General features: G+C 38.1%; 1 protein-coding gene across 2 annotated transcripts in view; it reads right to left on the reverse strand.

Annotated features, from left to right (window-relative positions):
- LOC311424347 (uncharacterized protein) overlaps positions 1–16173 on the reverse strand; it is a 252395-nt gene that overhangs the window by 104105 nt on the left and 132117 nt on the right. For both annotated transcript variants that reach the window (XM_084499419.1, XM_084499420.1), the window contains 2 exons: positions 8219–8342; positions 6528–6580 (listed from right to left, as the gene is read on the reverse strand). The gene's annotated coding sequence lies outside the window, so the exon portion shown is untranslated. The remainder of the gene's footprint in view (positions 1–6527; positions 6581–8218; positions 8343–16173) is intronic.

Here is a 16173-nt window from a genome sequence, read left to right on the forward strand (position 1 = left end):
GCGACAACTTCAGATTATTCTGCAACATGGTGGACTGACTTCTCAAATACTTATTAACACAATTCTGTCATTAAGTAATTGCCAGCGGAATTGGTATTTATTTATTTATTTTACTTTTAATCTCTTTCTCTTCTCAGCTGTTTATTGGATTAAATTTAAGAAGGGTGAGAGAAACATGAGTCATTAAATCACTTGAAGGTGCTTCCTGTTTATGAGGCAATAACCATTTTCCTGGGCTAATAAATTCACGCCCAATGCCGAACATTTATTGGCCCAAGATACAGTTATTGTTAAGTTAATTGGAAGCACCCTGAAACTGTTATTATAATGAAACTTCTGAGGATTAAATATTTGGGAGAAATCATCTCTTCTAACGTGTGTGAGGTTTTGTTTGCTTTTTTTATTTGTTTATTTTAAGTGAGAAACTAGGGAGGTTGAACAACAATGGTGTTCTTTATGAGTTCTAGGACCAAAGGAAGGTGATTGTATCTGATCCATATTGTGAAGTCAGTAATGCACATATTTGACACAAAATGGCTCCTGACTTTTTGGTGACTTGCTCCACACTCTCTCCTTGGTCACCCATCTTCTTCCTACTTTACTGTACACCACCAAGACTAAGGTATTTAGAGATCACTTCTTGTAAACACTTGCAGTGTAAACACCAGCATATATCCAGTTTTTATTTTTTCTCCTGATTTTTTTTTTCAATTTTTCCTCATATAATCATTTTTAAGAAAGCTTTATTAACCTTTAGCTTGATTCACACTTTCCAAACAGTGAAATATTTGATTGAGCTCTAATGCTGAGAAATAAAACGTGTAAATTTATCGTTTCTTCTTAGTTCCACTGGAAAAAAAAATATATATATATATATAATTTTATACTAATTTCACTACAGAAAAGGTTTGTAGGTCCAGAGGGAGTGCCATCTTGCTGAGTACATCAGTGTAAGGTGTTTGTACAGGAAGGAGACCTGGGTACTCTGCAGCTCTCCAAACCCAGCACATGAGATCCAGGCACCAGAGGACACCAAAATTAAGGCTGCATTTGAAAAATCTTATAATAACAATATGTTCTGATTTGTTATTACTTAACACAGTCAGCTTCTTGTATGTGAACCAGGAGGCTAGATCTGCAATCTTAATACATTTCTTTTCTCAAAGACTTTCTCAAAATATCAGAAACCAGCTTAACCTTGAAAATACCGCTTAGCTCACAAAAAAGTGGTTTATTCAGAAAATGGTAATTAATTTTCTACAGAGGCTGAAATCACTCTGCCTAAAGCAAAATCCTTCTGACATTATTAAATGTCACAGTGCAGTTAAAGCACAATTATAAACTAATTCACAGAATAAATCTCATTAGTTTCCTGAGGCCTTATGAATAAACTAAAAGAAAAACGTTACCATATTTGACTTTCATCTCAGCTTTCCTAAACAGATCTAAATCAAAAAGCATAGCATATTAATAATTACAGATGATCAAAACCAGAGAGTTTGCAGAAACAGCAAGGTACAGATTCTGTACATTTGCTGCTTGAGAGCAATTGAAAAGTGCTCCACCCTTCTCCAGTGCTAACCAATAAAATACCATCTAGAACTGAAAAATAAAAAATGTGAACGTGAACATAGCCCAGCAGCATGCTCCGTTCAGCAGAGGGTGTCACCTCTGCTCCCGAAGCTGCAAAACTAAGTCAGTTCACTGCTGGAACCCAGAAAAATGAGCTTCATCTCTCATTAACAATTCAGAAGCAACTGCATTTGAAACAAGCAGTAATTGCAAGTAAGCTGATGGGAAAAGTTTTTAATTGTTTAAGCCAAAATATTTGGATTTTTTTAAAAGAAAAACATAGTAAAACTAATAAAAAATTGTGATACATTTCTGTTAGACCTTCTTCATATTTATCTGTCTCAACACACCTCACAGGGATGCAGCTAAGTAAGGACTGGATGGCCTAAGTGCTGGGAGGAAAAAACACCTTAGCTATTCCTATTCCCTTCCTTGTGCTTTGTGTGTAGCTTTCACCTCCACACCAAGGCACTGAGGTCAAAATTTTCCACGGGGACACAGGCTGGGCTGAATCCAGATTGTTATCTACTTAATAGATAAATTAAATTCTGCTGGAAAATTAGGATGAAGAAAAGTGGCCACTAAAGGCAAACCTGGCCTGGCTGAACTGAAGACAAGGGATTTATTCTTTTAACGTCTTTTGCTCTGACTTCTGTAAAACCCTTTTATGAGCTAACTAACATGAAGAAAACACATTTACTAGAAAAATTCAAGAAGGGTAAAGACATACAATCTCCCTGTTGGATTTGGTTTCAAAGGAGTAATTTCCTCCTCCTCAGTAGCAGATCCACATGCATGGCTGTCTCTCTTTGTTTAAATAGGGATGAACCTTCTGGGCCTGGGAATTTGGCTTTGATTCAATTACAGCTGAAGGCTAAGCAGCTTATCCACAGCTTAGCTGAAGCAGAGACCCAACTGGCCCATAAAGCTCAGACGACGACGACTGAAATTTAGAGTAGAAAGCGTGGATCCAAAATTTGGTTCAATCCACTGAAAAGACAAAGGGCAATCAGAAATAATAATAAGGACACTTTGTCCTTCTGTTTTGCTGCTTCCTCCCTTTAATTTGGTCAGGTCTCATTAAGAGGTCTGCTGCTGCCATAGTTCTTTAGGTAAAAAGAGAATTCACCCCGTAGAAGGAAAAACCACATCCTGTGAGCTAAAACACTGGAAGGGGAATCAGAATATGAGATTTGGGTTACCACTTGTATTCCAGGCTGCACAGAGACGTGGCTCAAACTCTGTTCTGCAATTCCAATTCTGCAAAAACCTAGTATTCAACTCAAAAGTATTACTCAGTATTTTCTTAGGAATATGTTCTAAAGAACTTGTACTGGTATTTGTACACAGCAGCAGAGAACCCGTCTGATCACTTAACAACTGTGGAGGAAATTTAAGGAGATCAGCAGTTAAGTTCAAAATTAAATTTCTAATTATGGGGTCATCATAAACAACAAGCACTTGAAAACATAATGCAAAGCAAATAGAAATAGAATTGTTCACTAAATAAGGAACGTGCAAAAGTAACACACTGCAGTAAAAAGAACATGCCTAATACTATAGTATAAAGTGGAATAATGATGTTTATTTTTGCACCATCTTAAAAGTGTTCTTTATATCAAAATCAAATTCAAAGGTTTCCTTTTCTCTCTCTTTTTTTTTTTTTTTTTTTTTTTTTTTTTCCTTCTGTATGTTTTTTCCCTTATACTGCTATGGTCAGTGTATTATACTTAGTTGACTGCAAAACTAAAAGCATGTCAGAATTGAAAGCAATTGCAACATTTGCTTAAATCACACTGGATTTAAGAGGGAGAAAAAATATAAACCAACCTTATTTACACTGAGACTACAGTCTCCTGTGACATCCTGGTTGTCAGCTTTTTTTTCTTCCTAGTCTCCTAATGCAAGGATAATTTTAGGAATAGAAAATAGAATCAGGAGGTTTAAACCTTTTTTCTTTCTTTTTTTTTTAATTTGAACAAATTCAAGTACTCTGTTGGAGGAAATAATAATAATAAAATACAGAACAAAACAGTGAGGACTTAATTTTTTTTATACTTTTTTTTTTTTTTTTTACAAAGGAAGGAGATAAATGGGTGCTTCAAAACTGATAGCCTGAAAATAACCATAAATAAAAGACTGAAGAAACATGTCCACGCTCAGGCCTGGATGCAACTCATCTAAATTAGGAAACTGCATGTGATAAATTCACTCAACAGCAGATGATGAGACAGACAATTCCCAGGCGAGTCAGGTCTGATGTAGGAGTGTATTAAGCAAGGCTGACTACATTCATGCCTAATATTAGATGGGATGAATTTAATCTTAGCGCTTTTCTGGTGCAACAGATTTCAGTGATAAGAAATTGGTTATAATTCAGCCCATGGTGCAATTGTTTCATGGATGAAGCTGCAGCCCCAGTTTAACTCAGTGGGACTGTTGCAATCATCTTTAAGTCAGTGGATGAATCTTATGAATCAAAATCTAATCGTTTTAATGACACTACAAAAAAAATAGAAAAAGTGTACTTGGCAACAGAGAGAGAAGCAAATGCAATCTCAGAAAGTTGCTAAAACAAGGGAGGAACTGCATTTGTTTGTGTTCGATTCCTACTGTGGTAATTATCTCTGCAGATCTCATGATAACTCTCTTGGAAGGAGTCGCTGAGAGCTGTAACACATTATTCAGTAAATGTCACTTTGTGGGAATGGAAGCAGTGTTCATTAGAGAGCCATAAGCAGACTTTTTACAATGAAATTGTAAGGAAGTAGGCTGATTTGATGTTTGCAAAAGGAATACTAATGTCCCTGCTGTCTCTGGGAAGACCTGCTATTTTCAAGAAGAGTTTTCTAAACCAATAAATCCTATGCCAGCAAGTGGCCCAGTAAAGACGCACAGATCTTAGTAACTCATCATAATCCTTTGTAACTCCTTTCAAAACATAACATAACCTGCTTACAAGGATTTGTGATTCTTGTGTTCCACAAAAATATCCCCAATCAACCTGAATGGAAGCACCCAAGGGGGTTTTTGGCTGTGCAACTGAGCTAAAGGCAATGATTCACGTACTTCAGCGAGCCAATGCTGCAGCAGGTGCAACAGCCACAGTGCACAGCAACACAGCTGTGGCAAGCACCATTTCCTCAAATTTACACCTCTACAACTCAAGTCTTGTGTCCTCCCACTCCACCAGCTCCAAGAGCGGGATGGTCATTAAGCATGAGGTTGCCAGATGGGGCTCACAGCACTGGGAAGCTGTGCTGACCCTGTTGTGACTTCAGATCTGGAATTTCATCCATAATTTGAACACCTATGGTAATATGGCCTGGGGTCTTCTGTGCCCAATACCCCAAAAGGCAACAGAGGATGTGAAAAAGTTCAGTATTTCAGAAAATTAGATACGATTAGAAACAATTTTGCCAAAACATTGGCAAAAGCATCTACAACCCAGCTGCCTGGAAAAGCAACAGTAGCTGTATGGATTCTGTACCAGCTTCCCCTACCACCAGTCACATACTTTCATGCTACCATGTAAGCTGTGCCTAACCACTGAGGAGTTGTCTTTATACAATATTTGCACTCCCTTAACAATACTACATTAATAAAGATGTGCTAGTGTTGGTACAATAGGTCAGTCCCACCGGTTTATCTGTTCCTGCATAGAAATGAAAGAGCTGAACAAGAATATGCAGACTGGCCTCATTCGCATCCTTGCTAGTAATTTCCCTCACATAAGTGTAGCTTTATGTGAGATGAAACAAAAACCAGAGAGATGAAGAAAACTTTCCTTTATCCTAAAAACACAAGGTAAGTGACAACCTGGAAAGTAAATCAGACTCAGCTGGTAATCCGGACTGAACAAAAGATTTCACAGGGAAAATAAAAACCTGCCTTGAGCTGCAAAGTTACAAGAAATGTGGTTTAACTCATGACGTCTGTGCTTTAGAAAAGTTTGATTTTTTTTTTTCCCATAGATTTCAAGTCTAATGGGGCACTGGTTAATTGACTTTCTGATCCACAAAGAGAAGAAGGGTGACAAGCTGATCCTTAACAGACACAGGAAGGCCGATGGCAAGTAGAAGGGTAACTAATTTATCTTCCAAGTCAACGCAGCGTCATGCTCTGGGAGAAGTACATAATTAACACTGGAAGGGGAGCTCCACCTCGCTGCATCAAGCAACACTGTCAATGCTCCTGTCCTGCAGGTGTAAATCAGATCTGGAGTTGACAGGACAGGCTCTTAGTTGATGCAAAGCAGCCCGTGGCTGGAGCCCACTGGCATCAGCTGAGCATCTGGCCCCAAAATTTCAGGCAGACAGCGAGCCCTGCAAACAAGTCAGGGTAGCTGCACCTCACCAATTAGGCAAGGTTTTCTCTCTTGCAAAAATTATTCCAGCCATTAGCTGAACTTGAGTCAGCTCTCCCATAAATAATTTTGTTAATAAGCAGATGTTAATTACATTAACTAGGCTTTTTTTTTTTTTTTTTCATTCCTCAAGTTTGTTATCAGTTAAATGCACCAAGGTCAGAGGTGTACCAAACAAATGATGCCTGCAGCAGATAACTCAGAAGTCAATGGTGCTTGGAGACTAATAATTAAGGCCTGATAGCAGACATTTTAAAACAGCAACGCTCCACAGTCTTGCTAGTCTTTAAATATAGGGCTTAACTTCCCAAACCATATTCAAGGAACCTTACAAAATGAAAGCATCACTGTTAGCTATATTCTGGGAAATTTTGGGGAAGTTATTTGCTGACATAACCACAACACCTAAAGATAGCACTTAGATAAAAATAAAAAAATAAAATCTGCGTGTGTTAAGTATATTTTATCCCCCCTTTTTTTTTTATATATAAATTAGAGTAAAAATGCCATACAAAGTGCTCTTCTTAGAGACAGGCTTATAAGTCTTCTATGAACCACAACAAAGTATGGAATAGTGCCTAACATATACCTCAGACACAGCATCAGTGGAAGAGTCATGGGAGAAGTCCTCAAGCACACTTTCTGCAACATAAATAAAGGGATTTTTAGCATGCAGGGAAGCTGTGAATAATAGAGCAGAAACGAAAATGCCTGTGTCTGGTAAATATCCACGCTGGCCATTAGCAATGGCAAATAAAGCTGTTCTTTCAAAATGGTCGCTGTGGAATGGAAACACAACCACACTGGAGAATAGTCAAGGCTTTATGCATAATAAACTATTTTTAGTTTGCCATAACACGAGAAGTTATGCCTGAACCTTTGAGTTCTTTCAAATTTCAAACACTTTGGGCAGCAATAGCTCACAAAACCTTGATGCTAATTATTTACTTGTGGCGTGGAGACCACACGAACACCAGGGTTCTTTTAGGATCAGTAACTGCTACCACTCAATTGATAACATAACTTCAACTAACTTTACTGAGGACAGGCTCCTTTCTTATACCATTTGCTCCTACAGTAGTACTTTTCCACTAACTATTCAGTGGTCATCAATTTTGCCTGGCAACCACAAAGAACGGCAGCAGGGTTTGGAAGCCAGGCCTTGTACTGGGAGCAGAGCTGTGCCTCAGCGCTGACATACCACTGCTGGCACTGGGGCTGTGCGGTGTTTTAGCATCTGAATTGACCACAGACAAAGGGATTTTAGCTCGGGTCTTGGTGCCAGAAGCTCTGTTCTCCTTCCTTTCTCCAACAGCAATCTTATGGGATATTCATGGGTTCAGCGGAGTGTGGCACTGTCATGGATGTGCAACCACTTGCTTTTGGCTCCAGCCGGCCTCTGAAAGGAGGCAAGTTGCTCAGTGACATAAGTGGGAAAAGCAACAAGGCCAAAGGGGCTTATTTCTGGAAACTTTGAGCTCCTTCAAGTCCTTCTCTGCTTTGCTCAATACCTGGGAGGATCAAATCCAAGAATCCAAACTATAACCCATGCTTATGGGCTGGGCTACAAATTATTAGAGAGTTTTCATGTTCTCTTTCATACATATATTTGCATTGTCTGTCTCTAACAAAGGTAGTTCACATATGTAAAAAGAAAACAAAATCAGACTTACAGACTGCCACTTGCTATGGTTCAGCTTTACTAGAGCCCTCAGTCACTGATACTGATTCAACAAAATCACATCCCTACTCACTAGCAATTTGCAATAAACATAAACATGACATTACTTAGCATAAATGATGAACACAAGAAGCCTTGGTTCAGCAGTAACTTCTAACGTGATATAGATAGTCCACTTAGGAGGGGTCCTTGGACTAACTTTTAGAGATTTGTAGAAATCCAAATATTATTTAAAGAGAAAGCAAAAACAAATAAGAGATGTTTCTACAGAGTTTCTTTTTCCCTGTAACACTTCCGTGTGAAAAAGTTATTTATGCAAGAGACATCTCCAATATTCGTTTGAAGCTTTCACTCTGCAACAGCTAGCCTAAGAAAAGCATCAGCACTAGATGTAGTCTAAACACACACAACCGTACTGATCCCATTTTTCAAGGACGCTTTGATTAAAAATACCAAGCTGGCCTACAGGCTTCCTCGTCAGCTTGAAATGCAGGTCTGCTCCCTCCCTGCTGCACACAAATGTTACTCTTGAACTTTTTACCACCAAATAGATATATATGGATTCTCCCAGGCAAATGACAGATGCTGGCAGCTTTTACCTGTTGTTGGCACAAATCAGTTCCCGAGCTCTTCTCTTGCCGATGCACACCAAGCTTGCCTGATCGCTCTCTTCAAGACCAGTCCTCAAGGTGCTGAGCATGTCCTTGGCTCCCCCTGAAGTCCCTGGGAAACAAGCAGATTCAGAAAGTCAGTTATATTTGGGTTTCTCTCCACCATCTTTAACTGAGATGACCATCCAACACAGAAAGGCACTGTCAATACCAAGAGGTCTGGAGCATGGTGGTTCAACACAGTAAGGAAAGCTGGCTGATCTATGTTCTGTTCTCATTCTGCTACATCTGTTTTCATGGAAAAACAGGACACTTGGTTTCAGAACAGTCAATTCAGCACTTTACACATTAAAAAAAAATAATGCTCAGAGCTTTCAAAACATGCTCTTTTGTTATCTCAGACAACCTTAGTGGGAGCCAAGGATCTGCGGTACTCAGACAGATGTGCATTTCAGCACAGAGCAGATTGCACATTTTCAAGCTGCTGGTTTCCATCTGATTTAATATTTAGATTCGCTGGCATACACCAGCAGCTGAAAACGAAGGCCTTCCAGAAACTCAAGTTTTCAACCCATCATACAATTGTTCATGTGCAACAAAACCAAAAAAAGCATATGGGGCAGGCACACCATTTCTCTGGGAGTAATTTCCCTCTCTAGATTCCTGAAAAGTGACTGGAAAACATGTTGAAAAACATTTCTTTGGAAAAGGAAGCTAAACAAAGTTTTATCTACCACTTGTCACGTGTGCTAACACGGAAGGGTATAAGCTCCAGGAAAGGACTGTGCTGAACTTTGTACAGCTGTGAGCAAAGCCTATCTGCTGAGAGCAAGAAAGAAATTCCACACGCTCAAATTCCTCTAATTACAAAGGCACTACTTCAGCTCCAAGATGGATTTAGAATTTAAAGGTTATTCTGAACATAGCCGTATGTAAGTCAAAATTCACCATGAACATGTATGATGGTATCAGTTTTATTCAGGGTGACATTTTTCACTACACTGTAGTAATTAGATTAAGTTTTGGGATACAGCTGTCTCATGCAATTGAAAATTCTCCCTAAGCTGTCATTTACAGAAAGCACTCCTCCATATTTCCCATGTGGTCCTTTATGCTTGTAATTTGAATAAATAATGACCCTAAACCTACTTTCAGCCACAAAGTGGTTTGAAAATTATCACTCTGATCATGCAAGTCTCTCCTGATTCTAACGAGCTGTCAAGATTTTGAAACTGGCAGTGAAAGGAAGGTCATTAGTGAGGGCAAGAAGATAAAAAGCTAAGGAACAGATTTTCATGTTGGCAGGAAGAGGAGAAAAATCAGACATTCTCTCTCCTGTTCTTCTCCATGCTGTGAAAATATTTATTTGAGTCCTTCCAGAAGGTGTTGTCAAAATACCAAGGCTTGAAAGTAAAATATCTACAGGTATAAGGTTCACCTGCTTTCTGTCCAAAAGTCAATATTTTATGATAATAAAGGACTACCTCTCTATTAAATGTGGAAAAAAAGGAAGAGGAATGCTATATTAACAAAGTTAAAAAAAAAACACTGGAAGGAGGCAGAAGCACTCTGTCATGGTCCGTGTTTCACCAAATGTTCAGGCAAAGACTTCAACATGTAAACCAAGCCGAAATAGTTTTCCCAAGGTAGCACAAAAAATAGCAGTAACACTGACATCTGAAACCTGACTGAAAATCCCAGAACTAGCCAACGTCTTATCCAGAGATACAGTAACCAGGCTGCCAACACGTTGATTTAGCAACGCATAACTTTATTCATTTGGAATAACCCAAAAGTTTCTGCTGTCAGTGAACTCTGACTTTGAACACTGAATCAAATGTTTTGCCTTATGCAAAAATAGCTCTATAAAGCTCTAAACAGCTCTATAAAGAGCAAAGACAACAGCTGCTGGCTCATGCTCTCCATGGTGTACTATAACTAAAGACTTTCTCCCTGACAGCATGCAGCAATAGTGTCATTATATTTCTTCGTGAAGCCAAACACTGTGGGTATAAAGAACCTAAGACACATCCTTCTAAAACATATTACGGATAAATAAGCAGCCTTTGACATTCCCCGTTCCTCTTACACTTCAAAAGACAGGCTGAACAGTGGAACATTATGAATTTTCCTAGAGATGTTCAAGCTAATTTAATAGGAATCATCAGTTTATTATAATGCACATCGCTGCAGCCCATCAACTGTAGAGTGCACAGCAAGGTTGCTCCCTTGGGTACTGTAATAGCTAAGCCCTGCTTCACACACACTTGTTGACTAATACATTACGCATCATATCTCAGCAAAAAAGGGTATTCCCAGTGGACCTTAGACTTAAGAAGAACAAGAAGAAAGACAGCCCCACATGTCACCTCTATGCAGTAGGTGCTGAAGAGGAACAATAAACCAGAAGGGCTTTTTATAGCAGATACAAGACCAAAGAGATGACAAAGAACACAAGTAACGGATAAGAAAAAGAGTCAGCAGAATCTATCACTGCAATCCATACCATGGGTTGAAGTCCTCTAGTTAGATTGCTTCCCAGGGTGATTATAGGTTAATTCTCAGTTTTTACACTAGTGGACCTCTATAAACACCTTGCACCCATGGTAGAGCCAGTCCCATGTATATAGGTCAGAGTAAGATAAGATAAAGACCAAAACTTTTTTGGACATCCTGCTAGAGTTATGGATCAGATCTCAACAAGAAATCAGGACTTAAAAAGACATTTTTTTTAATGATGGATGGAACCAACACTCAGAGAAATTAATGGACTTGTTCAAGGTCACAGAGCTTGGAAAACTCCCCATCATCATATCCCTAGCCAACAGACTGTTGGGAAAAAAAAAAAAAAAAAAAAAAAAAAAGAGAGAGAGAAGAAAGAAATTAAAAAATAGACCTTTTCTGCCCTATTTTAGGTCTGTGACTTTGTACTACACCTGAATTCCCCTTTGCCTCATTTATTTGAAAAGCAGCTGCTTTGCAGATATGTTAAACCTATTTCTATGCTGGGAAAAGATAGATCCTGTATACATACCTCTATCATGACACGGAACGTGTCAACTAATCACCTTTTGGAACAAGAATCACACTGCTACGTAAGAAATAAGGCACAGGATCTCAAAACCCTTACCCATATTTGATGAATATGAAACATAAAAAGAAATTTCAGTATTTCATTTGCTTGTTTCATTGCTTGTTTTCTGTGGCAACAGGTTTCCCAACTGATTATTTTGTTTATCTTTCAGAGCTCTGGGAAAACACACAAGACCTCACATCAAGACCATGGATTTGACAAAAATAAAACACAAAAAGAAATTTCAATACTTCCATACCATCTGCTTTTGCGGGGCACCAATTAGAAAGCACAGAATGCAGCATCAGATGTTAGGGACCAAACTTCTGTTCCATGACAATATTGTATAGAATTGCATCCATCTCTTTTTCCCCTCTCCGAAGAAGCAAGGGGAAGAAGTTGAGCATATGTAAACACCAAAAATACTGAAAAGATTCTCATGTGAGGTTTGATGTTTGGCTTAAGACTATATTTAGACCAGCACAATTTAGTGGTTGGCTTCTTTCCAAAAACAGTGAATCAGGTATTTCACTGCTTCTCTTCTTTGATGGTATTGTAAAACTACTGACAAGTACAGCCTAGAAGATCCTAAAACAGAAAAGGTGCAAGCAGTGAAAGGATTCGTCCATCAGCATGCATTGCTCAAAGCCTCACAAAAACATCACTCCAAATGCTAACTTCAGATGCTAAATGAATGGAAGAAACATTTGGCCTTTGCATTTTGGAAATGTTTGTTTTAAGGCCCTCAATTCTAACCAATCTGAGTAAACACGATATAATTTACACACTTTGACTCCCAGCTGTAATGCTCACGCCCTTCTGATGGCTGAACTCCCTGTATTCCTGATATCTGTTGTGACAGGACACAGCTCTAATGGCTTTTCACCTTCATAGGACAACCTTGACATCTAGTAGCAGAAATGCTTATAAATGTAGAAAATAAAAATAAAAACTCATAATTTTTGCATACTCCATGAACATATACAGAGAGATAACAAGGTCATTTCTGCATTTATATTGTTTAGGAAAATTTGGCAGAAAAATGCCTGAGACACCAAGAAAATAAGGCTAGGTACTTCTTATCTTTCAAGAATGTAAGCATTCAAAAAGCACAGAAACACAGAATTTCAGTGCAAATTTCATGGCAGAGGCCTTCAGGTATTTTGAAATCGTAGTCTAGTAGGCCTGGTGATATCAAACAAACTGTGTAGCAGAGCTCTGGTTTTGCTGTCAGAAATTAAGAGCCAATTTGGTGCCTAACTCACAAAACCAACACTTCCTTTTTCATGTTGTGCATAATCAGACTCAGTGTTTTCATCTTTATTAAACGCAAGCTCCAGAGGATGGAAAATGCAGAGAAAATGTCCTCCTCTGGAGTTCACTCACTTCATGAAAATTGGGAATCAAAAAGCTGATGAACAGACAAAACAACAAGAATGGACTCAGCTACAAGCTATCAAATCAAAGGGGATTGGGTAAATCCAAAGAATGAATGTTTTGTAGAACCTAATCCCATTTCTCTGATCAGCCTTCAGTTCTCTATGAAAGCCTTAAGCAAGAAAAAAAAAAAAAAAAAAAAAAAAAAGGAAGTTATCCAACCTATCCAAAGCAAATCTGCAATAATTTCAGCATAATTTTTACCTTGAAACAATGGAAGGGATAAAGGCTCAACAATAAAAATAAATAAAGGATGAAGGACAATTACTGATTTTACTGCAGCACATAGACTGAGGTGACAGTCATCTATGCACATCTCACTAGGACAGTGCGATACCTGTTGGGTATTTGGGTTGCACATCCCCTGAGAAAGGGGCACATCCCTCCTCCGTGGCTTGCAAAGGTTGACAAAAATTCAAGGTGAAGTCTGAAGAAAAATAGGAAGCCCCTGAAGGCTGGCATACAAGTGAAACAAAGAGCGTTCAAGATCAAAAAGGATAAAATTACACCACGTTTCTGCATAGCCAAGTGTATTAAAGGTGCTGGGAGGATAAGCATGGAAGTGGCGTGCAGACTACAGAAATGTTTAAACAACTCAGATAAACAGCAGCGAGATATACAGGCGCACTGAGAACCATGTAGTTTAATTTCCTGTTAAATGATACTGTTTTGTAAGTGAGATTCTGTACAGTACATCTTTTTTTTTTTTTTTTCTTTTTTTTTTGTTAGTGGATAATAAACTGGAATGGATAGTTAGAAGATAATTAGCAAGAGTGCTTTTACAGTTAATTGGCAAGACTTATTTTACTCTGCACAATGCCAGGTGCTGTCTGAAGTGCTCATCTTCTAAGGCACTGCAATCAGCTGCCGTGCTTTGCTAACCACAAAGGGTCTGTAGACACGGGAAGGAATAAAAACATGTTTATTTAGGATGGACCAAAAACCAGAAGCGCACGAGGGCCTCTTAACTGCCTCCTAACAATTCACCACCATCAGCCTGATGTTGGTTTTGTCAACAGAAAATTCAAATACTACAAAAATGAATGAGAAGCAGCAAAATATAAATTGAAAATTAATAAAAGTTTCACTGCTAGGTCAAGATTCTAGCTATAAGTACGGAGTCCACGCTGTCAAATGCTTATGAGTGATTAATTTTCATACTTCAGGAGATTACAGAAGGTTTTTTCCCCCATAACATTCTTCACTGCCTTGAACCTTGTGAAATTATTTATAATCATGAAAAGGGTATACATCATTTTTATTCTGATCTGATGTTATGCTGCAACAGCTTTCACTAATCTGTGTAACTGTACAAAGCTTAGGACCCTTCAACTTCTCTTTTCATCTATTATTTAAACAGTGATTTCCATTATTTTTCATTGACCGCTAATTAACATTAACTTACTGCTTTTATACAATTTTCTTAGGCAAAAGGACTGCTGGCAAATTCTTAGCAGGGCTGAAATTGCATCAGGAAGTACGGTTTAAGTTTGTGCTAACACTGCAAAAAGATGTAGATATATTAGGCAAAAAAAAAAATTATATATATATGTGTACATATATATAATGAATATATATTTTAAACAATTTGTATGAACTGCTTCATTAAAAATCCTGTACCGTCTGCGGACTTTAAAGCGTTTAAGTCTTACTGCCTGTACATTGCAAATTTTTAGTGTAACTACAACATTTTCAAAAGACGCGTTCAAAACTTCAAGTTAAAGATTTAAATTTAAATCTTTGTATTTTACTTAGCACTTTGCCACCAACCTTAATAGATGAGGCATCACAGAAGAATCTGTACACCCTGACTGGTATGTTCAAAGGGGCCTCAACTAAATTCCCAACATTTTCCATCACCCCAAAACATTTCCCTCCTACACACATTCATTCTCCAGTTAATTAATCAGTAAGCAGTGTTTTATACCGTTTTGCAGCTCCACCAGCCCAACGCAGAGTTGACAAGCTTCTATAGCATGTCAAGCAACAGAACAGTTACTTAATTATCCTGTCAGTTTTAGCAGTTATTTGATGCAATCATTCATAATATAAATAACTTCTACAGGGAGCATGAACATGCATTTAAAACATCACAATGTACAAACAACAGCAGTTCCCATTTATTAAGTGCAAGTGTAGGAGGCTACTTAACTGCAATTAGCAACAGCCATGTTAAGTGTTTTCTTAGCTTATCTTTATTTTTGAGATATTAGAGCTTGATTTATTTCTAATATATAAATCTGTTCTTGACCGAAGTTTAGCAAGCTAGGGAATCCCAAAGTAAACCATTCACGTGATGTTTGTAAGAAAATTATGTCTCATAATACACCTCACAATTCCAAGATAAAGATGTTTTTGTTCTACATCAATGGCACATTACTTTTATTAGAGGTCATCGTGTGTATTTGTTCTAAGTACTAATACTGGTGGAAGTGTGCATGTGTTGTGGAGGAAGTCTTTAAAAGTTCTTTACTCTCATTTTAAGTGATGATTTGTAGTACAACACTGGTTGATTAGATTCATGGTTACCTCCAAAATAAAACAAATCTCTCTATAAAAAAGGAAACCGTTTTCTGCTTTGATTATTGAAATTTGAAGTTAGACTTAAAAAAAAAAAAAAAAAAAAAAAACGTGCCAAATTCAATTTGTGTGTCTTATATACTTATTCTACTAACTTCTTAAACAATATTTATCAGGGTGCCACCTTTCTACCATCAATTCTTAAATCATGTGGGTGCTTTTTATGCCGAGTCCCGTGAAACCAAGCCTAACTAAAGTTTCCTATTCCAGATGGCTTTTTCTTGCTCCTCTCCCTAAATCAGTCTCCAGACCTCTCTCTCACACATATTTTTTTTCCCTTAAGTTTCCAGAGGTTTTCTGGAGTTTTCTTTATCTGCCAATTTGCCTATGATGCTCATACTACTCCTCAGAAGCACAATTTTGCAGAAGTCCTGTGGACATCAGTGAGAACAGAAATAACTCAGATGTAGCAGACTGGGGCTGTCTCACTGCTCATATAGCTGCTCTTTAAAGAATAGTGTAAAACTGAACTGAGCAGAAGGAATTACTTCCTCTTAGAGCTTGCTCCTACCCAATTTACATAATGAGAACTAATTTCCTCCCAGGAATAAGCACAGAAGTTCACAGAACTACCACTACATATAAACATGAGCATGGCTGGTGTGACCTCTTGGAGAGCATTTTCATCCAGCCTTGAGGTGACACTGCATCTACACACTCTCCTCAGATTGTGGGTTGAATTTTTATGGAGGTGCAAGACTACTGTGTGCAAGAAGTTCTGGACATCAGCCTTTGTTTCCCTTCCTCACCTTCTTTTCTTCCAGATTTTTATTTTTCTGAGTCCCTTGCACACAGCCAATTTCAGGAAATAGCTCTTGGCAGACTCATGCTGGCAGTAACACAATCGTATCAA

Source organism: Aythya ferina, assembly GCF_964211825.1.
Source record: "Aythya ferina genome assembly, chromosome: 27".
NCBI lineage: Eukaryota > Metazoa > Chordata > Aves > Anseriformes > Anatidae > Aythya > Aythya ferina.